We start from the raw sequence: 25,021 nt of genomic DNA, 5'->3' as shown, positions 1-25,021 counted from the left end.
ACTGACTCCTGAAAGAGGATCCTATTTACATTGCACTTTTTCTCAAACTGAGAAGATAATGCTACTGAGAATCATACAGAAGATGTAAACATTAGAAAAAGCTTTCCAGCTGCAGAGACAGTTATGCAGTGGATTAGACTGCACTGCAATGCGAGGGATTTGCATCCGGAGGAAAGCCAAACCTCTAAACAGATGGGAAACACCCACCTGCTCTGGGAGCCTGTCCTGCTCCACCCAGCCTCATCTCCAGCCGTATCAGCAACCTCCACCGCAGTCTGTGGAACAGTGGCGGCCCGAGCGCGGGACCTCCTTCTTTGTCTGAGAGGGGCAAGACGAATTACTGAAAACACTCCATGACCTGAGTAAGTTGCTGCTTGGATTTAGATGAAATAACACGAGCAGCAGTTTCAACAACGAGCACCTAGAAGTAAACATGAAAGCAAGGACTTTTTGTCTCATTTAATGTTAAATGTCTGCCGTAAGTTAAGGACATGACATCTCAAGTTGAGCTGAAAAGTATTTCCTAGCAGAGATTTCTTACGAGACTGCTCTTTTTCAGTTTTTGCATTATTATGGTGCTATTATCCCACATTATTTTTCTTTTTAAATTTTTATTTTAAATCCTTTTCTAAATCTAAAGTTCAACATCGGTTTTGCAGTTTCAGCTTCTTTCTTTATAATGGACAAAATCTCCTTATGACAACAGTGTAAGCCAATGTAATATATTTCCAGGAATCTTTTTAAAAATCTGCAATTAAAAACAGTTAAGCCCATTCGTCATGTTAGCAGTCCCAGGAGTCTGTCAAGATGACTGTGTCTTCAATCCATCAGTTCCAGGTACTATCTCTGCTTTTTTAGAAGCCAAGTTTCAACCCCCACCGCAACTCAACGGTCTCTGGGGAAACACAGCTGGGATTCTGCACCCTTCTGGCACAATGAAAGTAATTAGTTCAGCCTGATGCACTCTAACAGCAGAAGCAAAGCCTGTAGGGAGAGGTAACCATCTTTTATGAGACCACCTTAGACAGCATTATGGATTCAGCACTATACACACAGATTTCTACTGAATTAGTTGAGCTAGAAATTGGCTTAACACTTTCCAAAGTGAGTTTTTCACCTTTTATTTCTTCCAACAGCAGGCACGCAGCACGGCAAATTCTGTACATCAGCATTTCTGATGACCAGCTTCTAGCTGAAGATCAGCAGCTGACTTTCCAGCTCACAATTACCACCCTTCACTTGTTTTTCCTTTAAGAAAAAGATAGGAAGTGGCCAAATACCTGCTACTACAGAAGAAAGGCATTCAACCTGCCTGTTCTCCTTTCACCGGAGGAAACGTACAATTACAAAACAGAAGCAGCAGGCAAAGTTTCCAGTACTATGCCCAGAAAGCAGAGCTCCCGTAGGCAGCCAGCCGAGACGCACGGCACCATCATTCAGAGCACACTCGGGCAAAGCCAAAGCGCTGCTGAGTTGCAGCGTGCTGCTGCCACTCCGGAGCTGCTGCACTGTACGGAGCTCCTGCGGGAGGAGCAGCAGCAATAGGCCAGTTCCACCAGTTCTACCTCTGTCTCCTGTATTTTAAGAGCCAAATTACAGACTGCTGTCAGCAAAGTTGAAAGTTTTTCTTCTTACGTAATGCATCCCAGCAATGCCTAAATATTTGCTTTAATTCTTTCACAAGTATGAGCTGGGGATCGTGACTTTCAGAAGGAACCTTGCAGTTGTGCTATGTAAGGCATTGCAGCTCATTGTAATGAGGACGTCACGGTAAAAACGTCATTTTTTTATGTTGCACAAGCTCTACAGCTGTAAAGCCAGCACCCTGTAAGTCAAGCCCTAGTTTTATGGAGTCAAGAAAATAGTTCATAGTAAAGCAGTTCTTAGAAGTAACGTAAATTAGTGTGTCAGAGCAAGACCTTGTAACCCACTCTGAACTGGAATCCAAGAAACTGGGACAGGGTATCAGAAGCAGCTTTACAGAGAGGGAGGATACTGCATTTTTAAATTTAACTCTACATCTCCTGCCCCTGGCACAACCAATACATTTTTTCCTCCATACAAGCTAGAGTATTAGACAGTCCCAGGAACAGTAAGTCGAAGACTGAGAAAAATGAAATTAGTACAGTCAAGAGTTATTGCCACAATAGTCTCTGCTTTTTCTCCCACAACAAATTAAGTATTGTGAAGCATTCTGTCCTATTCTTCAGGCAATGTATTTATTTCACATCCAAAGCATTACTTCTCACTTGCAATGGGAATGAAAGCTCAAAGGTACATTCTGACCCTCGTGGTTTCCTACGAGGATCTGCTGCTCAGTGAGGGGGCAGGTGGGCTTCTGTCCAGCCCCTGAATGATGGCACGGTAGGCTACGTTTCAGCCAAGTTTTCATCACCTGCATGACTGAAGTACATGACTTCTAGGTGCAATCCATTCCTCGGGCATCTAATGAATTGCACTTGCAATGAGTTGTATCCAAGAAATGACTAGCCTAAAAATACATGACTATGAAAAAGCTTAAAAATCAGGACCCAGCATTTGCAACAAAGTAAGTATCAGAAACTCAGTTAAAGAAAAACGTCAAGAAAAAAGCCCTCAGGAAAAAAAAAAAAAAGTGGTCCTGAAAGCTACTGTTCATCTGGTTTGCTCTTTTTCAAGAATTAAAGAATGATAATGTTGAAAACACAGCTTTACATACCACAAAAGAAACATTAAAGCATGAAACAGTATTTCTCACTTCTGGAAAAAAGATTGATTTGAGGCCACAGCATGTACTGAATAGATGCTCCCAGAAAACTTCAGAACAAGTTTCCATTGTCAGACACGTGTGTGCAATTCGCATTCACCTTGATGGGACACCTCCATTTCTTTAAGGGGACCACAGCTAGAATACCAGACTTCAGAATAATGTTGCCATTCCCCAAGTTAGATATTTCTGTATACATTTAAAGGAAGGCTTGTTTTAAATAAGCACCTTCTGCTGTATACTAGCATATCTTGAAACCTAATGAACCGACCCCAACTAGCACATTCAGAACGATGAATTTCTCTGAAGGTTTCGCACCACACTAAGTATCATTCAGCTGTGAGATAAGCACAAGGATTGTATTTTTGGCCACAGCTACAGCATGTGTGGCTGGATATTGTATAATAGCTATAAAAAAACTACAGTTTTGCTGTTCTCCTAGTTGACTCAAGTCTCATATCACTTTCCTGTTTACTGGAGTGACCTCTGGGCTCAGTGTGACTAAAGTCACCATTAGTATCCTTATACACTGCAATAACCATCTATGTTCTTATATAGAACAGGTCACAAGGGTCTTAAATTGCTGTACAAGCTCTGTAAGGCACAGAAATTATTTACAAATAACTAACAGTGCATAGCGTTTCTCTACGCCACCCAGATGAACCACCCAGAGTCTGCAGTAGGAAGCATGTGCTGGAGGCTGAATACTTGAAGCAAGGGCAGCTTCCAAAGAAGGTAACTTCAACCAGGACTCCACCACACTTGGCACTATACAAACGCATAATGACAGAAACTATGCGCTGAAGGTCTTACGAGTCTCTAATGTGTATGGGGAAAAAAAGTGAGGCACAAAGCGCTGAAGCAATTTAATTGGGATTGCAGAAAACACACAGTTCATTTTACAGGGCCCAAGGTCAAGTTCAATACTTCAATTAAAAGGGCAGTCAATCCTTTCAAAAACAAAGTGACACACCAGTTCAGGGATTAATTAACAGCTATTTAGCTTTACTGAAATGGAAAAAATCCCCTACCTAGCGAGAACTTCAATCTTTACAGACATTCTGTACCAAACCCATCACTGGTATAATCCCACGTGAGTAACCTCAGAGACTGAAGCATCAGAAATAAAGCCATACCCGTCTGCAAGCTGTGTATCACACAGTGGACACCACAAACGTGGCCAGCCAGCTGGTATATACCGCAGAACTCCTCAGGTCCTTGGTGAACACATCACTAACATACCAAACCATTTAGTAGGTGGTATTAAACGTGGTAAACCACCTGACAGATAATCCAGGTACTGTCATATGTCTGGTCTACATTACATCAGCCAACACCTGGCAAACATTGGCAATCTCATGGCAATGAATTCTGGCAATGTCTGTAAGTAGTTGGATTCATGAAGCAGAGTGTGACTGCCTGAAAAAACAGCTTCCCCGAGACCAAGTGGTGCCAGTTTTTGAGAAACTGAGAAGAGAAACTGAAGGCATCCGGAAAGAAAGATCCTGACCTCAGATGGTCAGCAGAACTTCTATCAAAGCGTACCAGATCTCACCACTACAGCCTTCCAAACCACCGGCAGTATCTTCACACAAGGAGAAACCCTGAAGTTCACAACAGCACTGCACCACAACAGCAGGGAAGAGTTTCTTCAAAACCTTTATAAAGTTTTCCCATCAGAGAGAACTGAGGTGTATCTTATGTTAAATAAGCAGAATAATCTTATTTATTGATTCATATTTTTCTTGTTTGTTTTAGATCCCAACACATTTTTCTTCATATACTTTAATTTAGGTTTCCCCACCCCCCCCCCCCCTTCTGGGAGCATAATCCAAAACAATTAACAAACTATGAACTGAATGAAGCTACAAAAATACCGAGTAATTATACCACGATGAAAACAGATTCATGTTGAAATTAATTCTCCACACACTCTTGGAGAGTCCTCTGGTGAAATCAGCCTATGATGCCCAACTTTGACTCATCTCCAACTTCTGCAGCGCCTTCTTTCTCGTGCTATTTGTGGTATGGTGTTTGTGAAAAAAGTCACAGCAGCACTTAAGCACAGTAGAAAACTGAAAACATGACAATACTTTAGATTTTAATACAGGAACACTTTTTATTTACATTAAATCATTGCCTTGATAGAATATTGTGAACTCCCCTATTAATAAACTCTTGGTAGCCAGTTTCCCAAAACCACATTGTGTGATCAACAGATACACTCCTAGAAAGATTCAACTGCAGAACCAGGACATTAATTGGTGGCCCATCAAGATTACAGATATCATTTACATTATGGCAGTATTCCAGACTCAGCTGACCACAGAAGTAAGAGTGAAAGATTGTTCTTGTGCTGAACCCAGAAAGCATGTCAAAAAAGCCAACTAAGCAGCTGGGAAAGAAAAACAAGGACTACTACGTATGCAGACCACTGGTACATACGATTAATATGAAGGTGACTTTCCCATCATACTCACTCCAAGAAACATTTCTGAAGAAAGCCCAATTCCTTAAGGCTCTTCTTCAGTACAAGAGGTTTTTAGTTAAAAGTTTGCACTTCAGTAAGCAGAGGTATAGAATTGCTGCAGTATTTTGTTGAATGGAGAACAAAAGTGCACGACGGGTCCTGACAGCAGTAACAGATACACGTTGGACATGTAACCGCACGTACACAACAAAGTACCTTTCCAGATCACCTGCCGCACAGACATACTGCTCCTCTGCAAGCTTGGTCCTGAGCAATCCCAACAGTTTCATGCAGGTTGTAGGCTGGCTGGAGTTATTTCAGCCACTCCGAAAGGGCACCCATCTCTGCAGCAGAACAAAGCAGCTGTTTAATAGCACGTCAACACTCCTTCAGGAGAGGAAGTAAAGGAAAATACCACATCCATTGAAACTTAATTTGAAAGAATGCACATGTGGTTTAGGAACGGGGTGAGATGGAGGCAGCATTTCAAGAGAAATGCTATGCAAACAACTTCCCCTTCGGTATACACCACCACTCCCATCTTTGAGGGACTGAGTTCAAAGACATAGCGGGGCCAAGCTTGTTAGCTGCTGGATAGAGGCCTTCCACAGGAGAGCATTCAAGACAGGAGTCTAATCCAAGTTAGCTCAAAAGCCTTTGAAGTGGGAATGCAGTTTATAGTCCTCTGGTAATTCCTTCCTTGATAGGCTGAAGGAAAGTTTTGGGGTTTTTTCTTCCTTGTTTTAATGGAAAATGGCCACCGTTAGAAGAGGAAGGACTACACCAATTCTGTCTGAGGGCAGTCATTATTAGCCTCAGGAGGGAGTTAAGGTAATTTGTAGAAATGCATGTTCTTTTGATCAAACTACATTTATTTTAGAGTTAATTTTACTTAGAGCCAGGTACACAAGAAGCTCTGAAAGGAAGAAAGTCTTGCCTTGGGCCTGCAGCAGAGACAGAACATGATTTCATTGTTGTCACAGTTCATGCAAATAATGGCTCACATCCTCTTTTGTCATTCAACAGCCATTCAGTGAGCAACACAGGATGCAGCCATGCCAAACTGGCTACGTATCACTAGGCTAGCTCAGACCACGGAGAGACAAGGTAAAGTCACGCAAAGATAAAGCGACCTTTCCACTCATCCGAGACGGCCTTTAACACACAGCAGTAGTGCACACTTCTACTCTACTTTCGACTGAAGGCTCACACACTAATTCAAGGCCTGTCCAAGCAACTCTCCATCCCTCTCCCACCTATCAAGTCTTGTATTTTGAACTTTAGGCAGTGACTATGTTGCTTTACATGTTTGTGTCGTGCCCACCTTGGCAGGGATCCTATGTATAACCAAAGCACGCAGCAAAGTCAGAGCCGGACCAGAAGGCACTGGCTATACTGCTACAAGCCCTAAATCCCAAAATCTCTTGGAGGCCAATTCCCAGCTAAAGACACACTTCCTGAGCAGGGGCTAGGACTGAAACACACAGCTACAGGAGCAGCTCAATGCAGGGGCAGCACAAGCAAAAGAAATCATTCCAGCCAGGATAAGCAGAAACAACAGCTACACCATTTTCCAAAAGCAAGAGAGTTCATCCCTCCTTGTTCAAGGAGTTCACAGCCAGCAGGACAAAACTGCACTATTGTACACGCAATAATGGTGGCTGATACCTCACCTCTCCTCTCCGTTTTATATGCATCTAGAAAAAAAAAAAAAAAAAATCTTTTTCCAAAGCATTTTGAATGCCTGTTACAGTTTCTCTTTCCTTCCTATTTTAAGTCCAAGCTTTGGGATATTCCTTTAACTTCTTCCTCTGGAGAAGCGAGACACTTAGGGAATAGCAAGTCAAATTTTGGCTTCTAGAAATCAGAGATCCAACTAAAAATAGTTTTCTGGATGGTCTCAGTATCTGAAGGTAGTACAGAAGACAATCTCACTTCAAACAGCTAAAGACCACCCCTGCTACTGAAACAGATTTGGGTGGTATCAGGGTGTATTCCAACAACTCCAGCCAAAATGCCCTGTGAACTTTAATTCAGCCTTGCAGCAAACTGTGGAGGAGGAGAGCATTAGCCATATATTGTACCTAAGAACTGCAGTGAAAGTTCGATTAGGAGACCAATCTTAAAACTCATCCACAGTCCAGTCCCTTACGAAAGATGGGCCTGTTGAAATCAGGCCTCAAGCAATTTGCCCAAAGATAAACAATAAATCAATATAACCAGATTGTTTCCAACCTAAGTAAATTATTTACAGTTTTCATATTGAGTTAAAAGTTCTCTAGCTATCCAAACATATCCATGCAGGCATTATTTTACAAACTTTCCTTTTCTAAAGGAAATGTAAATATACATATACAAAAACATCAAGGCGACAGACCCAAGCACTCAAAACTTAGGAAATGCCAGAATTAAGTTTGCATGGGCAAAAGAAAATATTTTTCTCTTAATTTCATTCCCAGAAATGGTGAAACCATTTTTTGTTGAAGCTTTCCAAACAATTCATCTGAGGCAGACATTCAGCATGGAAAGTTTCAGCCCAAACAGTTAAAATTTGGCAAAGTTATATGCCACTGAAAACAGGGTCTTATAATGGGAAATGTGAGGCAAGCTTAATTACAGGCAGCACTACCAGCAGCACTTCTAATATGTTTAGGACTAAAATTTCATACTGGCTTTGTTAGGTCTGTTTTTCTAGGAATACTCTACAGAAGTATCCGAATTTTCTTACATATGTTTAAATTTCAGACTAAGTAAGTCTGGGGTCTTTGACAAACTTGGCCAAAACTACAACACAGCTATTTGCATTAGCCATCAGACACAGAAGTCATTACTTAAAAGAAAAACCTCACTTAACATGATATGAAGTAAAAGCCACAAGTTTTTGCAGGATCTCAATACTCACGTGAATTTCAAGTTTCCACAAGTTTTAACACTGACATTTTTTAGCCTGTATATTTCAACCAACTCTTGAGCTGGTCAAACAGCAATGCTTTTTTTGTGAGAAGTTGGTTTCCAGATAAAGGCAAGTTATTAATACAGAATTTTCAGCAGATCCACTGAATAATTAGTACCTGGAATTTCAATAGGAAAGGAATGCAGTTCTATGTAGAGTGTTAGATATGCTGCTGTCTGAGGAGCTGGCTGGCATCATCCCAGTGCTCAGCTCTCACTGTCCCAGTTCTCTCCGTGGGCTCCTGCAGCACGTATTCTGCATTCATCTATTTGAGATGGAATCACAAATTTCAATGTTTTCTTGCAACTTTAGATTAATTCTCTATCAGGTACTAAATCCTAGCCTTTCAACATTTGTATGGTTACAAATTCACACATACCTATGTTAAAGAATTCTTCTGGTCCAAACACACAGTGACATTAGGGACAGCACCAGACTTTAACATACTGCCTTTTTTGCTTTGGGGTTGTTTTTTTTTTTTTTTTCAGGGGAGGAGGCAGCATTACTATACGCAACCAGCTTCCAATCCAATGCTACACTGCTCACCGCAGCTAATGATTTAGTTTCACAGTTTTCTTCCGTGACATAAATCAATCCCCAAAGCAGAAACTCAGCAGAGGCTGCTTCTGTTACAACCTGAAGATGACCGTGGTAGGCTTCCCACACCGCTTCTACCGACTATCAATTCAAAGATAGATTTACAGGAACTTAGAAATTGAATATGGTAGTGAGGGGACTGAAAGAAAAATTTGCCAATGCACAGGATGAACTTCTGTGCTCTTTGTATTAAATTCTGGTTTACTCAATTCCTACATAAATGTCAAGTTACGCTTTGTTCTATGAGCAATCAAAATGCATTTATCAAGAGGGAGAATGAGCTTTTGGCCAAAGTCTTGTCCGAGATGCAGGAGATCTGCTTCCAGTTCTCTCACTGACTACAAACATCAACTTTGGCTAATTCACTTACCTCTTCCAGGCCTCAGCTTCCTATTTTTGAAGTGTAAACACCACCACCTCCATTCACCTGCTCTTTTCTAGTTAGACAGTAGGCACTGTTTTATCCTGTGCGTTGCATACTACCACCTGCACAATGGCAACACATCTCGGAGGGCTTTAAGGGTACGGCTACAAGAGAAATAAATCCCAGCTCTCTATGCTGCCAGTTGGTGAAATGTTTTCTTTCCAGCAAGCTTTACACCCCCATTCATTTTAAACAAACATTCATAGTTTATCTGATGCTTCTTCAATTTGCCTCTTTGGAGGTGAACCCCCTCCAAATTATATCAAATATTCTACTCAGCTAAATCATAGAATGCTAAGGGTTGGAAGGGACCTTAAAGATCACTACTTTATTCACTGCAATAATACATAGTGACATAAAGGTAGCCTGTGAGGCAAGGCATCTATGGTAGGAAAAATAAAGGTGACCTGTAAAGTACTTCTCCAACTTTCCTAAAGACTTCATGTTTGGAACTTATAAATCATGGAGGTTTGTTCCACGGTGACCTTGCCAATTATGCTACATTGCAATGAACATCTTTAAGAGCTCAGTGACACAATGGCTTCTTGATTGAGGATATTTACACAAAATTTCCTACATCAGTCTCGCAGCACCAGTGGAGGTGATGTGAGAAAGCTGGGAAACAGCTACCAATTGTAAAAAAGCTAAGGTTGCCCTCAGCAGCTAAGCACCGCAGTTTGTTTTTTTTTCAAACCTGATGCTGAGGTTTTAAGCTTTGTGTGCAACACCATCCTTATGAAATCAAGTGCGGAAGAACTTTATTTATAGCAGCAAGTTTCACATTGTGTCTGCCTAAACCAGAGAGCATCACTGTGATTAGCAGTAAACAAACATCTCCTGCAGTTTACAATCCAACCTTAAAAACTTGTTCGTACTCTGGCACCCCCAATTCTGCTCCCGTCAATAGCTGGAAGGCTGAGGAGGAATGAAGGACGGGGAAAAGATGTTCGAGCAGTTTTAGATATGCAAAAGCTATAGCATCAAATTTTGTCAAAGTGTTCAGAGGGGTCTTCTAGTATTCAACTCAAATGAAGCATTTTTACAGTACTTATCCTAGATCTCAGGTGTACAAAAATACACAGATTTCTTCAGACTTCTCCTGTATCAAGTACACGGTGGGGGAACAGTATCTTTACTCAAGCCAATACATCAGATCTCTCTCCATGCAACATTTCAATGAAAATGAAAAGTTTTTCTTACAGTCACACTTTAATGTAAGATGCAACATCACTTAAACGGAAAGGGTTTGTGGAACAACAGCATGACAGGCTGTGAACTTTGCTGTAATCCCAAAATACCAAAAATACACTAGCATAGCTTCTAGCATAAACCAGACTAACATCTGGAAGATCAAGTCATCGAAAAACTGTCAAAGCTGCATTTTTCCCCTAAGAAACCTCCAGGATGCCTGCCAGTGTCATGAAGCATTAGGAGCACTGCAGCAGTGGCTTTTCCAGGGAGAATTCTTGCCTCCACTGTTCATTCGTACCAGCGGTCCAGCCTTCACCCTCCCACTGCTAAACTAGAGGCCTGTACTGCAGCGTGGTTTCAGGGGAACTCTGTAAATGGTGAGCAACTTGGGAATTCTAACCTAAAACTCACATCTGCCAGCAATTACGCTCACTCACTGAAGCACAAAAGAATTCTGCTTATTTGTATTAACCTGTAAATGCAACATGGCATTGGCTTCCAAATACAGAGATAAGGCTGTCATTACCTAAGCTGAACACTGTATGTGATCAAAAAAGATTGGCATGTCAGCAATTACATTCTTATTACCGAACTTTAATCTGGTTGCATATAAATCAGCATTGTTTGCTATATCTTCTAAGATTTATTAGTGCAGTAAAAAGATCCACTCTTAAGAACTAACATGTCTTCTCATAACCATAGTCTTACACATGTAACACCTGGGAATTCTCCCAAGCCTAACAGGCAGAGCCCCCAGGCTCAAAGCCATCAACTGCTAAGGGACAAAGAGAGCGACCGCTAATAAGGCAAGAAAATAAACACATCCTATCAGGTACATCCAGCCTGCTGCCATCAGCTTTAATGGGACAGCACTTCACAGATGACTCAACACCTTGCAACTCTGAAGAAAGCTGGAGTAGCTGCCACATGCATCTATACCATAAGCTACAGAAATGTGCATTATTAACGTACAATATGTATTAATAATGCACTATTACTCATGCAGAATACACTGATCAGCTATCTAGTATTTACTCAATATGCTTTGTAGCCTTCACGGTCAGGTCCTGTACCCCCTGACTTACTCTCCTCAACTTGTAGCTCCTGGAGACCGGAGTGACATCAAGAAAGCTGTCATACAAGACACCAGCAGCCACACCAACTGAACTGTGGTACGTATTTAGTCTCTGCCCTCCAGGGGTATTGTCTAAAGCTCAGAAGTCAAGAGGCTTCCAGAGTCAGGATCATTCCAGAGGCTGTCAAAGATGGGCAATACTGCTGTGCAAATGAAACCTGACCTCCACATCAGCCAGGGCAGCAGTGCTGGCCAGAAACACCAGCCAGTATGCCACAGCCACAGAGCTGGTGGTTACACTGGGAGCTTGTAAAGGGTTTCGAGAGACATGGGAAATGCCACAATTAGGAGACTGTAGATTTCTTATACTAATATTTTATATGTCCTCCCACACTTGGAGACATCTGATTTTAGGCTTGTTTTCTTAGGGAAACAAGGCTTAAGCAACCACAAAGTCTGTTTGCTCCACCCAACAACTCCTGTCATTCATTACTACATCTCTATCAAATGTATTCGATATTTTACTGTCCTGCAAAAGTCATGAAAACACACGGCCAGATAGAAGAGAGAGATTATTTCACGAGTGAGAGGGATGAACTCACACTGCAGTCTTTGTTACACACCGCTCACAGTTCACTCTCACACACCAGATATTCCAGCTACTGGAAACAAATCCCTAAGAACTGGTTTCGCCAACTCTGCTATATATGGAACTCTCCTTCCCCTTGTTGAAAAGCAGCTTACAGCAGCAGCCACACAGCATGGCCAGCTGTTTTGTAGCAGTCAACTGGTGCAAACAGTAGAACATAACACTGCAATGGCAGAAGTCAGCATTGAAAGAATACATCCTTCAGTTTAGGATCATGTTTTTGCACCCAAAGTAGCACGTATGATCTCATTATTACAGACTCCTAACTGGAAGGCTGTTTGCCCCAGTGAAGGTCATTAGCAGAGAAGTATTTGCCATACAACCCCCTTGCGTTCACTGGGAAGCATCCCACACTGGTAACAGAGAGAGGGTAAATGAACTGTGCCTTCCTGGTCCCTCCTCCTTGCAGCAGACAAGGAAGGGCTGAACCACAAACATGCTCCGTAGCCATGCTTGCAGTTGGTACGTGACAATACCATGAATTAGCAGCACACGTGCTCAGGGAAGAAGTGTAATGTCATTGGCATGCTCGAGACATGAGTAAAGCAAGACACTGACTGGAAGATTAAATGATGAAGGTGTCAAATTTGTAGAAGGGATGAAGGCAACAAGGCAGAAAGAGTTGGCAAGACGGGGAAAAGAAACGTTACATCAGAAAAGATTTTAAAAAATAGTAGGTTTTGTTGACACCCCAGAGGCCACTTGGATTAAACAAAGAAGGAAAAAAACTAAGAGGTGGGAGTTGGAAAGCGGCTAAAACACCCTAAGTCCAGACAGGGCACTGTTTTGTATGTAAAGCAGTCAGCAAAGGCAAAAAGTAAAAGAAAAACCAAGGCAGGCCTTACATCTGCTTATTCCTTAAGTAGAAGCCCAGAAAGCATTACAGGCTTCCTTCTTGGAAACAAGCTAAAGGCAGCCGGCAATAAAGACTTTTGTGAACATACAATCAGGAGACAGAGTAAACACAACGGACTGCTGTAATGCCAATGCCACACTGACATCAGCACAAGGAAATTGCACCTGGTATAAAGTAAGACAGGAAAGTACTTCTGTCTGAGAGGAAACAGAAGTAAAAAGGGAAGGTATGCGCCACTTCTGTAATACAGGATCTCTATTAGTCTATCCAGGCAGATGTCATTACTCAAACTGGGTAATGATACTAAATATGCATACAATAATACTAATTTGCTATCAATAAGTATAAGACAACACAGCCTTACAACCTTTACTGCATACAGAAAACGTTAATTTCCAGTGTCACACGCACTTAAGTGGACATAGTCAGAAAGAATTTACAGCCTGAGACCTACTCTCGAAAACTGTATGCACATAGAAATTCACATCCCCAAATTTATTAGGGCTACACACAACACATCATTTTTCTTTTGGTTGGGTTTTTGGGTTTTTCTGTTTTTTGGTAAGAGGGACAAGAGTTTATATGCTTACAAAGACCCGAGTTGCAAGCTTTGTGCTCCAGGGAGAAAGCAAAAAAGAACCATCCCCTGAGCATGTTCAATTGTGGCATGTCTCTCTTCCCCTCATTCTCTCCTCATCTCTGTCCCTCTATTACTTACCTTAAACTATTTCTCCCTAAAAACATACCACCTTAAATATTTTCACTGAAAAATCCAAGGCATTCAAGCAACTCTGAGGTTTCAGACACCCTTGAAACAGGAAAGTATTTTGATTACATTGAAGTTTACTCATTTAGACTGTGTTTCTCCTCCGGTAGGAGCAATACTCAAAGGTATAGAGTTCATCACTTCCTCGTTTAATGTCCCACAAAACCTGTTTATTGCCTCATACAGCTTTCTGCTATGAACATTATCTTTTTACTTACACACATGAACTACAGATCTTTGTTTTTTCCTGCCAGAAAACACTATTTTGACATATCCTTAGACTTGTACTACATGACAGCATTACAAATCAGTCTTTCTTCTACTACTGTGTGTCAAACTCACACTGTTTATTAATGTCATGCTATAACACTGTCATAAAATTACTTCATTGCTAAATTACTTCCCCAAGCACTTTATCAGTCAGCTGGAAATATCATCACTGAAGTCTGCTCTCCCATGAACACTGGTTTCTCACTGTAATCAAACTGGAGAGGCAAATCATTTTGCCATTATGTAGTGACACCAGCTCCCAATCTGACAGTTCCTCACTACCCTAAACCACTGTTTCAAAAGCGCAGGGAGATAAATGACCTTGCTTTCAGAAATTCAGACCTAGATAAGAAGCCACTCTGAAGAACTACAGCAATGGTGACATCCCAAGAGCGAGAACAGTAAAACATAAGCAAATAAGACTAACCAGACTCTTTTTTAATTGTTTCTATGTACAATCAAATAAAGAGAATTAGACCCCATTAGCACCTGAACATTTTTTCTCCAAAATCAAGAGAGGTAAAAAAAATAGGGAGAAGGGGGTGTTAGAAAAACACAAGCAGCAAGTAAAGGAATAGGGGAGAAAACTCACTGTCTGGTTTCATTTTCACTCTTTCACTGCAAAAACAAATGTAGACAACCACTTTCCCACAAACACACAACACACCCCTTTTCTTTCTTTTTTTTTTTTTTTTAAATAAATGTTGTAGGAAACAGTCTTCTGGCCTGGGCAATCTTCCATCTTGGACCTTCAAATCCTGGCAACAGCCACGGAAACTACTCTGTCATCGTCCTCTTCAGCACTCTATCTCACAAGGACAACTAACTCGAGAGCTGCTTTTGGGACCTGGAAATGCTAGACACTACCCAAGATGGGTCTTGGGAAGCATCTGCGTTTCCCATAAACGAGCCCCCACAGGATAACGTAACGCATGAAGAACCAAGGATCTGAAAAATACAAATCAAAGCCCAAAACACATGGAAGCACCTCTTTACCTGCTAAACGACCACTTATTTCCACATCAGAACAAAATTCAACCCATATGTTACGGCAAGGTCTGGCTTGAGTCGGTAACCCGACCAAGAACAGCCTTCACACAATCTTTTCTCATCGTTTAATCAACCTTTCCTCCCACCTAAGCAAGGCATTTTTCCTGTACACTCAAATGCCCTTGACTCAGGACTTCACCTGGTTCTCCAGCATTTGAAAGGGAGGGATCATTTGCATCATCTGTTCCAGGCAATCACATAGTTATTGAGTGCAAGAAGGAACCCAGAAAAGCCATCATACCACACAGCACTTCATGCTTTATAATACACTTCCTATAGAAGCCACAGAAAATATTCTTGTAGCACAGAACACGAGCAGACTATCAGCTTTCCAGCTTTTTGGAGGACTCCATTGCCTGTTTGACAGGTGATAACACGAACCAAAATATCAAAATCTGCCACCACACAACACTCCCAGTGCCGGTGATGCGTATGCACATGGCAGATACGCACAAAGCCATTCACTGCTGCTTACAAATGAGATCTTACCTTCCCAGTACTTGAATATATCACTCGGATGTAATTACAGCAATTCTGCTGGGACTTGTTCACACTGTCAAAAAAGAGAAAGGGGAAGAGGGGTCAGCAAAGAAAAGAGCAGACCAGAAGACAAAGTTGCTTGTTCACAGTAAAAATGGTAACGATTCCTAAGTTAGTATCTATATCCTCCAAAGCAAAGTAATGGCCCCTGTAAGTCTGCCACAAGTAAAACTTAACCCTGCAGAACTGAGCAGAGCACTGCCGTACCAGAAAGCCTGCAGCACTGGGGACAAGCCACTTCCTCCACACAGCAGTGCCAACTGGGGCAACTGCTGCTTACTCTGAGAAAGGTTTGCATGGAGCAGAGTGTGGGCTTCGGGGTGGTTACAGACAGGATTCAGGCGCAAGATAATTTTGTATTGCAACGTGCACTCCTACCATGTCTGAAGCTGGACGTGCCACAACTTCTCAAAGTCAACACAGAACCCCAAATTAAGTCTTACAATGTCCCATCCTTCATGAACAGCTCCAATCCAATGAAAAAAAAAATTGAAATAAGATCTTCTAAAACAAGTCCAGATTACTCAGTCTTCCACTCCGAGCATACTTTAAATGGCTTCAGTGTCCAGCGAGAGCACAGGAGACGCTGCCATGCTCACCAATCAGCTGGGAATCTGATGCTGAACGGAGCAGGCCTTCGCCAAGTTCTTGGTTTGCATCCTCTGGATACTTTAGTGCGTAAGGGGGGGAACCAGCTTACCTGCTCTGTCACTCTGGGACCGCGGTAGGGTGCCCACCCCCGGGAATAGCAAGGGAGAGAAGTCTGACAAATATTGTGGGCTTAGGTATTATTTACAGTGCATACGCTGAATATTGGATTAATACCACCTACTCTAGCTGGTTTAATATATACTCTTACGTATATGGAGCAATCCTTAAGGGTCCATTATTCTGCTGCTCCAAAAAGCACCTCAACTCGCAACATAAGCATTTTTACAGAACTCGGAAGAAACCTTTTCATATGCTTTGTACAAGCCAACCTTGAAAGACTAAACCACAGATGAAGCTTAAAATTAAAAAAAAAAAAAAAAAAAAAAACCACAAACCAACAAGCAAAAAACTCTTGTCACAAAATAAGCCACATGAAATTAAAGTTTAATTCTGGAAAACACCTGGTCTAATTTATCTACTTTAAACATCAATTCAGACCAATTCCCCTTAATGCCTGGTCCCAGCCAGCATTACCGTGTCATTTTCATGCCTTCCTTACTAGAAATTATTCCAGAGACTGTAAACAATGTATTCAAGTGTATATGAATTACATATAAAGATATGTATAAAGTAATAGGAATTAATTTATGATCACATTGTGATAAGAGGATAATTTACTGTCTTTTCCTAGTTCTGCACAGGGGGAGTGTATAGTCATGGCTGCTGTACACCTTCCTCTGACCCACCCCAGATGTCACAAACCAGATTAAGTTCAATCCAGTTCTGCCACTCGGTTCCTCTTCAACGCACCCACTGACCACCGATGCCTCTGAGTAGCTGCTGAACCCCAGACAAATCCTGGCTGCAGCCGACCCCGCGTGCAGCCACTTCTCTGCCGTGCGAGTGCGCCTCATGAACACCACCACCGCCGCCGAGCAGCGGCATCCCCGGCTGGCAATTAACGGGATCCCCTGATACTACACCTGCTCACACCGATGGGCTGACACGATTAGTGGGGAAGCCACAGACTAACAACCGAGCTGGAGGAGTCTAGGAAATGCCCAGCCTCAAGCAAAGCCAGCCCCCCCCCCCCCCGCTACGGGGCAGGGGCACCCCACTTCACACAGCATCACAGCACCAGACACAGAAAAAACTCATACTCTGAGACCACGAGGCTGTCACTGATTACCTGCCCCAGGAGCAGAGGAGAGTGAGAAGAGCCGGGCCGCGCTCCCATCCCCACGGCCACCGCCCTCACACCCCGCCGCCACCCTCGCGGTCACGTGGTGCAGGGGCGGGGCGCTGCTCCAGAACGTTCCTGGCAGCCCCGCCCCGCCGGCATTTGTGCCCGCCGCGCTGGGAAGTACCATCCGCTCCGGAGGGGGGAGGTGGCAGAGAGCCGGCACTCCAGAAACACCCTCTCTGTCATTCACGCCGAGACACCGAGGCCGAGCCGGAGGGATTAAGCAGACCAGTCATTTAGACCGGCTGCTGCCCCAGAGCTTCTCCCGGCTTCGGTGACAGAACCAGCGGCCCTTCCTTTCCCGCCCCTTCCCGCACGGTGGTCCGTTCCAGCCGCTCGGCGGCGGGGCCGCGTTGGCGGTGCGGGGCGGTCTGGGCGCTGCTGGCGGGGCCTGGGCCGGCGTTCCCTGGCTGCCCTTCCCTTCAGTGACAAAGCGGACGTGGCTGGGAGCGAGGGAAGGGAAGGTTCCTTCAGGGCCGAGCTGGCTCCCCTCAGAACGGCCGGTGCCCGCGCACCCGCCGTGATGGCTCCTGGCTGCTCCCACCTGGCCGACTGCTCAAGCTCGAAACGCAACAGACGCCTTAAAAATAGCTTGCACCCTACCCTTTGACATTTAAACTTCCCTCCTAGCTTCCTGTTGGGTTTGACAGTCTGTTAGCAGCGCTCCCAGATGCACAGAAACCCTCACTGGAACAAAGGAAAGATGATGGTTTGGCATGAGGCACCGTCTGATGATACAAAACTTCTACCTGTCCCCAAAACTCATGGCTGCAAGATCGTCTTCCATCTTTCGCCAACATTTTGCCTTCGTGCTCCTGTTCTCCTCCAGCCCCTGTCCCTCCACAGGGAAGAGACCTTTCGTTTTCCTTCAGAGCCTCCCAGCTTTGCTGTGGGGAGGAACGTGTGGCACAACGACATCGCATTCCAAGAGGGGAACACACACTTCACCATCCCTAAGACTGGTTTCTTCTCCTCTCGTCCCCCTCCCCTGCCTCACAACTCCTTCTGGTTCCCCAGGGGAAGCAAGGAGCACTGCCTGCCCTCCCAGCACCCGCCCGTTCTGCTGCAGGAAGGGAGGAGGAGAGGTGTCCAACCCAAACGGGGTTTTCCCCCAGGCAGGCAAGAACAGAGTGCGACGAAGGACGTGTTTCATCTTAATGCAAATCCAGCTCCAGCAGATTTATGATTAAACTGCAAAAATTGGCAATACTGTAGTGAATTAGTATCAGATTTTACAGTCAGAGGAGTTTTGGACTCGGAGATAAGGACAAGGAGCCTCAGCGAAAGACAAATTCATCCCGGTTGCACAACGCTTTTGCTGCTGTGGACTGAAAAAGCGATTTTTGGTGGGCCGTACCTGAAACGTGAAGTACATCTGGTTTACCCTGGTGTAATATGAGACTGAACTTTGAATTTTTATGAACACAGAGAAACAGCTGCAGAAGTTAAAACTCACAGTAATCCCCATCAGTAAAGTATTTGGCCCAAAAAGGAGTATATAAACTCACAGGCTTTGTGCATCATTTCTCATATATGCTATTCAGGTCTGTTGCTTCTCAACACACACGGTGCAATAGCACATTCAGCCACGTATGTAACATTAGATTTAACAAAAGGATAAAACTTGCAAGTACTTCAGACATTTCCATCAATCCCACCTGACATAGCAGGTGGCCCTTCAAAGCACCTGCAGTTTATTTGTCATCAAGATAACCTAGGAGGTCCAAAATGACAAATCGAGGTAGCATCATAGCATAGAATCACATTGGAAAGAAAAATAGACCTCATCCATGAAAAAGTACTTCACTGCCAGTCGTAACATTCATGGTCACAGTCGTACTTTTCATGCTGTCAGTGAGCTCTGCAGAACAGGTTCCAGGCTGTCAGAGGCTGCGAGGAAACAGCCTCTGCAGCAAGAGCTAGTAGCATAACCTTCACTGAAGCTATGAGTAAGCTGAGAGGATGATACAAACTGTCAAAAGGGCCCTCCTTAGTGGTATGATGTTAACTACTCCCAGTAAAGCTGTTGCTCCTTGGCTCAACACAGAAGTACATTTTCTAAACGGGAGACTGGGCCTAGAAGAGCAGAAAATGTGTCTGATTTCTTTTTGAAAGGAGAGAGCATAGGGAACTTGATTTGTAGCCTGCATCACGCTCTAAGATCCTACGTGATGAAAGCTGTTATTATACTTTCAGGGTCCAATACTGGCAATGCTTAATTACACTGAGCAACACTTCATTACTTGAATAAAGCCGTGGGGTTCAGCAGGTCCGTTTGTGTGAAGTACTATTGAGACCAAGAGTTGCAGTTTGGCTTCGGTCCTAATTGCTTCTCCTATTTCTTCATATAACGTGAGAGCTCCTAAATGCTTTTCCAAAGAAGCCAGAGAGAACATTGTGTCTGTACCTTTTTCACCTAAGAGAAATGTATTGCTGCACTTTGTGGTGATTATCAAAGTTTGTATTTAAGCCCTGAGACGGGCATAGTCATCTTTACTGTTTAACGTATTTTGGGCTACTTTCAGTTTTTGTCTAAGTAAGTATCTTGTGGTAGTTGGCTTGTTCTGGCCTCTCCTTCCATGATACGTGCTGTGCACTAAAGCCAGTCATGGAGTGCTTTACAGAATGCTTAGTTCGAGGAATTGGATTTTTAGGTGTTGGAAAAAATCAAAAGAGCGGCTCCAGAGGGCAAATTTACTAGGTCAGAGCCCTGAGAAGTGTTACATAGAGCTCCTGACACAAAAACAGTTTTAGGCAGTTGGGAACAGACTTAATTTGGGCAATTGAGTTTGACATGGCTGTGACTGAACATGATTGAAATCCACTTTAGAGCCCCTAGAGCAAGAAGATAAGTCAAATCTACCACTTGAAAATTATTTCTTTCATATTTTTTATTGGCAATACTATGAACTTCTAGTTAATGATGTAGCAGCTGCAACAAGTCCAGGTCACAGCTACAATTTGGGGAAACAAGCAGAAGTTTAATTTGTTATCCGACCAACCTGAGACTCTGAGATGTTGTTCCCTTTGTCAGCGTGTTCCTGCCATCAGACATTCTCTTGAAGCATGCAGAAAGGACTGTCGCTTCTGGAGCTGGTGACTAGTGCCAGGGTAGCTGTGCTACACCAGAGTTCAAGATGTGAAACGAGGCAAATCGCTCTCAACTAGCACAGCAAGTTTCAGCAGGACTGTCAAGGAGCATTTTTCAGGGCACCCAAAAGGAGTTGGGTATCACGCTCCTATTGAAAAACTACAAGTATTGAAGTAATGAACTCCTCCTTTGACCTTTGCAGGAGCAGAAAGGAACTCTAAGCTCCCCTAGTAAGGCATTTAGCTGAAAATAACAAAGCTACTTTAAAGGAACACCAGCATGCTTTCAGAGTCATCAATGAGAGCTCTCAGTCCTGGCCAGTCGTTTGAAAATATTTGCAGCCGCAGACCAAAGCCTTTAAAGTCTCATCTTTGTTGTCGGAGAGAAAAGGCCCCGCCGCTAGCTGTACTCCAAGGGCATTCCTGATGGACAGTTATCCAGAAGTGTTCCAGCTCTGTGTGAAGTTGTCTCCTGCAAGGCTCACTAAAATGTTTCTGCAGTCATGAGACCAGGCCACGGGAAGTTAATGCTTGTCATCACCTTTGTGACTCACCTTGCAGTTTCAATTGGACAAATTATTCCTCACATCTCCTCTTCAGAAAAATAAACCGCTGTGTTGAGTGGTTAGCGCAGAATGGCTGCCACGTTCCAGCCTGGGCAGATGGATTACAGCAGTGAGTCATCAAATTGAATGTACAGGCACGATAGCTAAGATTTACAAAGCAGCCTAAACTTATTTATTTCACTGGAGTGAAATATCTAAACCATTTACATTCTGCTAAAATCCCTGAACAGTGTACCTATTACCTATGATACTGGTAGCTGTGTGTTACATGCTGCAGGAACTTCAGGTGTACAAGATATCGATTGCGGGGCAATAATGCTAACTGCCACATGATTTGCAGTGCCAACGTGGTTAAGAACAGGGGAAGAATCACCAGAGACATAAAATTTTGAATTGGTCTCAAAACAAACAATGACAATGTTCAGACCAAATGTCAATAAATATTTCATTCTTTTCATTTTAGTGTCCGTAAAAGCTGTTTCCTTGAGGATTCTGACCCATAAAGCAATCTGGGACAGAGATGATAGCTTTTGTTGTTGGTGGGTTTGTTTGCTGACAAACCACAAACTCCAGGAAAAAAAGCAATTACTTTGGCCCATGCCCACACAAGCCATCCTATTGTTTTCAACAAGGACAGTTCTATAAATAAATATATTTGTATGAATATTTATATAAATATCTCTGAGTGTGTAACGTAAGCAGTGGTAGAGCTGAGATGCAAATTATCTTCCATGACAAAGACCAGATTATGTTCTATTGTATTTTTAATATCTTCTGTCTTCCCTCTTCAACACTCTTATCAATTATTTATTCAATCATGGTCCCTAAACAGCCTGATGAGCAAGGGCCTGAACACATTACATCAGAAGATGCTGACATCATAACCAAAGAATATGTACAGATGAGAAGAGAGAGAAGCTGGCAAAATAGATAAGCAAATTAACTCTCTCGGTGTCAAAAACTGATTTTGGCATCAGAGTTGAAAATCAGAACATGTCAGAGACCAAGAGAAACCTTTATAATACAGGTCCTGCTTTCAGTTAAATGACTTCCTTGTTGAACAGCCTCAGTTAGATGGCTTCATATTGCTGCATCTGTTTAGATATTTTTTTCTGAAAATGGGATTCATCTTATTCAGCCCCTCCTGTATCTATTTTAGAACATATTTCACCAGTGATTTCAGATCTGCAAAGCTATTCCAAACATTTCCTGTGGTGTGTTGATGAAGAAACAATAAACCCAAACCTACTGCACTCAAACACCCTGGAGGTTCTGACCATGAATTTTCTTCAGGTACCCGATACCGACAGCTCGCTCTCTCCCACGTCACATCAAGAGCATCAACTGCTCATAGTGCTCCTTTGCCAAACAAGGCGACCTCTGAGAGGCACTCCGAGGTAGAGACTTTAGCCCTTTAGATTAGCCATCCAGGATTCAGAAATTACTGCTCGGTCAGAAATACCAAAAAGCCCCTGGAAGCACCTTGTTCACTGGTCATCCCATTGCCAGGGACACCATTTGTCCATATAGAACATGAAGATTATAAAATGGACATGAAATTAATTACCATTGCAGAATACACCCCTCTGCTGCAGCCCTGGTGACTGGGTAAGGTAACACAAGTTAGGAATATTTTTAGATTTGTTTTTAACCCAGTGAGCAAGATCTCAAACCCACATGGACTATCCATTTAATTGGTAAGAAGGTGTTGTCATTACAGCCACATTTGAGATTATAACACACTTTGACATTAAAACTCAGTAAGATTTCAGTTTATCTAACCCCAAAAGACTCTCTGTGAGAGATGCCAAGACTTTTTGTTCCTTTTTTTTTTTTTTGGCAGGGAAACTAAGAATTTAATTATATTTTGTCAGAGCAAGATCTATCTTTACACTCTGAAGTTGCATAGTTTTATTTCACCACAGATCTCCTAAATCCTTGTAGCCCACAAACAGCTCCATCATCTCTATTTGGTTACAGATTATCTTCACTTACACCAAAAATCTATCATGAACTGGGTGAAGGCCATCTCCCGGAACTGTTTCGCTCTTTTCTATGCCCTCTTTTCTTTTCACACACAATGGCCTCTTCGTCATCTCTTCCAGAACCCTGAGTGAAACAAGATGAATTACTTTCTCTAGCCCCAGTTCAGTGCTTTTGCTAGCAGAACAGCTGACTGATCTGGTGCAGAAAGAAGGGCACAGCCAGATTCATCGCTAACTTCAACGCATGCAGCCCTGGACCTTGGAGTACACCTGATCTGCGAGAGATAACTCACAGTGTAAAGTGGCATTGGATCTGTCACCACAGATGTGCAAGAAGGGCAGGCAGATTTACGAAAAACCAAATGACAGCTCATTTGACTAAGCAGACTTATTCTGCTGCAGGCCCTCACACCTGTGGTCAGAAAAGCAGTTGTAAAGACCCTTCACTTAATAGTCTACCCAAGGTGATGGACATATGGTAGATATAAAGAAAGTAAAAAGAATTCATTTGTTTTGTCATTGTGGTGCTGAAAGATTTTTTTTTCCTTGTTTGATGCTGTATGAAGAATTAAGTGGTTTAATTAACTTTTCATTCTAGGTAAGGAAATGCAATTGAAAGATGGGAAGAGCACTGTAAGCCGTCAAGCCTGAGACCCTCCTGCTGATACTAAACTTTGACAGAAGAGTGCTAAGCCAACTGCTCACCCAAAGAAAACAGAACCCATTCTGTAGTGCTCTGTCAATGGCACCATTCAGTTCCCCAACCTCCCGAAAGCCAGCCTACGCTCTGTGCTGGAGGATGGCACAGAGCATCTCTGCCAGCAGCAATTGACAGGAGGCACAGCAGCCTCGGCAGCAGATTAGCTGCTGATTACATTAAAATCAGCCTCCTCCCAGACCTTCTCTGTGTCCATGTCTAACAAGGTAAAATGCCATGCTGCTTGTTTAATACTAAAGACTTTTAATTTTCCATGTTACAGTTATACCTGCCTAAACATATATTTTGAGATTTTAAAGAAATGGAGAGGTGGGTGTGGAAAATTAGCACTGCAATGGGATCAGAAGCAAACTCAGAACTACCAAAAAGCCAAGGTAGATGTTAAGTTGGACAAGATTTTGGACTATGTTTATATGACTTGTTTCCTTTTTCAGTTGACCACACCCCTCTAAGGCTCTCTTTCCAGGTTTGCATTTGGAGGGAGCATCTTGAAGAAAATACAAACAAAAGCAGAGAGAAGGTGGAAGTATGACTGATGTCAAAACATGGATGAAATTTTCGAACAGTGGACTGAGACAGATAGAAAGGAGAACAAAAGATTAGATCTGTTGCAAGAGAACGGTAAGAAAAAGGTGGGACACAGGGCATGGAGGAGGTGTATAAGGAAGCAAGAAGGATTGGCTGTAGTTGAGTGGGACTTGAAAGAAGCAGGCATAATGGGCCTGTTTGAATTGGCATTGCTGCTTTGACTCAACAGAGCAGTACAATTTACACCAGCTGACGATCTGGCCTGATAGCTGCAAGTTTGAGGATAGACCATATTCATCACAAGGCTGTAAACCTTCCCCACCCTAGGAAAACAAGACGCGTAATCTGGTTCCTGAGCTTGCTGTAGCCAAGTAGAAAAGGTGCCAAACACCTGAATATCCCATGTGTGAGGCTCTTTATTTGGGGAAGGGAAAAAAAAAAAAAGACAATAAAAACAATTTTACTGCCAAATAAGTGTGTCCCTGATGCTTTCCTATAGAGAAACAATGACATCCAGTGGTGAGTTAGATCAATCACAGGGGCTTTACGTTAACCCTGTCTCAAGAAATCACAGCTCATACCTGTTCCAAGGAAGGGATCAGTTGCTGTACCCGTTACCCGTGTGCAGTGCTATTCCAGCCCTTGGAGACCTT

General features: G+C 42.9%; 1 protein-coding gene across 38 annotated transcripts in view; it reads right to left on the bottom strand.

Annotated features, from left to right (window-relative positions):
- LOC142364008 (uncharacterized) overlaps window positions 1-25,021 on the bottom strand; it is a 316,325-nt gene that overhangs the window by 260,833 nt on the left and 30,471 nt on the right. For 37 of the 38 annotated variants that reach the window (XM_075442051.1, XM_075442082.1, XM_075442055.1 and 34 more), the window contains 3 exons: window positions 23,133-23,246; window positions 21,126-21,225; window positions 15,537-15,600 (listed from right to left, as the gene is read on the bottom strand). The gene's annotated coding sequence lies outside the window, so the exon portion shown is untranslated. The remainder of the gene's footprint in view (window positions 1-15,536; window positions 15,601-21,125; window positions 21,226-23,132; window positions 23,247-25,021) is intronic. The other variant, XM_075442056.1, reaches the window with a different exon arrangement.

Source organism: Opisthocomus hoazin, chromosome 23 (genome assembly GCF_030867145.1).
Source record: "Opisthocomus hoazin isolate bOpiHoa1 chromosome 23, bOpiHoa1.hap1, whole genome shotgun sequence".
NCBI classification, from domain to species: Eukaryota; Metazoa; Chordata; class Aves; order Opisthocomiformes; family Opisthocomidae; genus Opisthocomus; species Opisthocomus hoazin.
The sequence above is the reverse complement of the archived record's forward strand: the minus strand, read 5'-3'. Positions and strand labels throughout refer to the sequence as shown.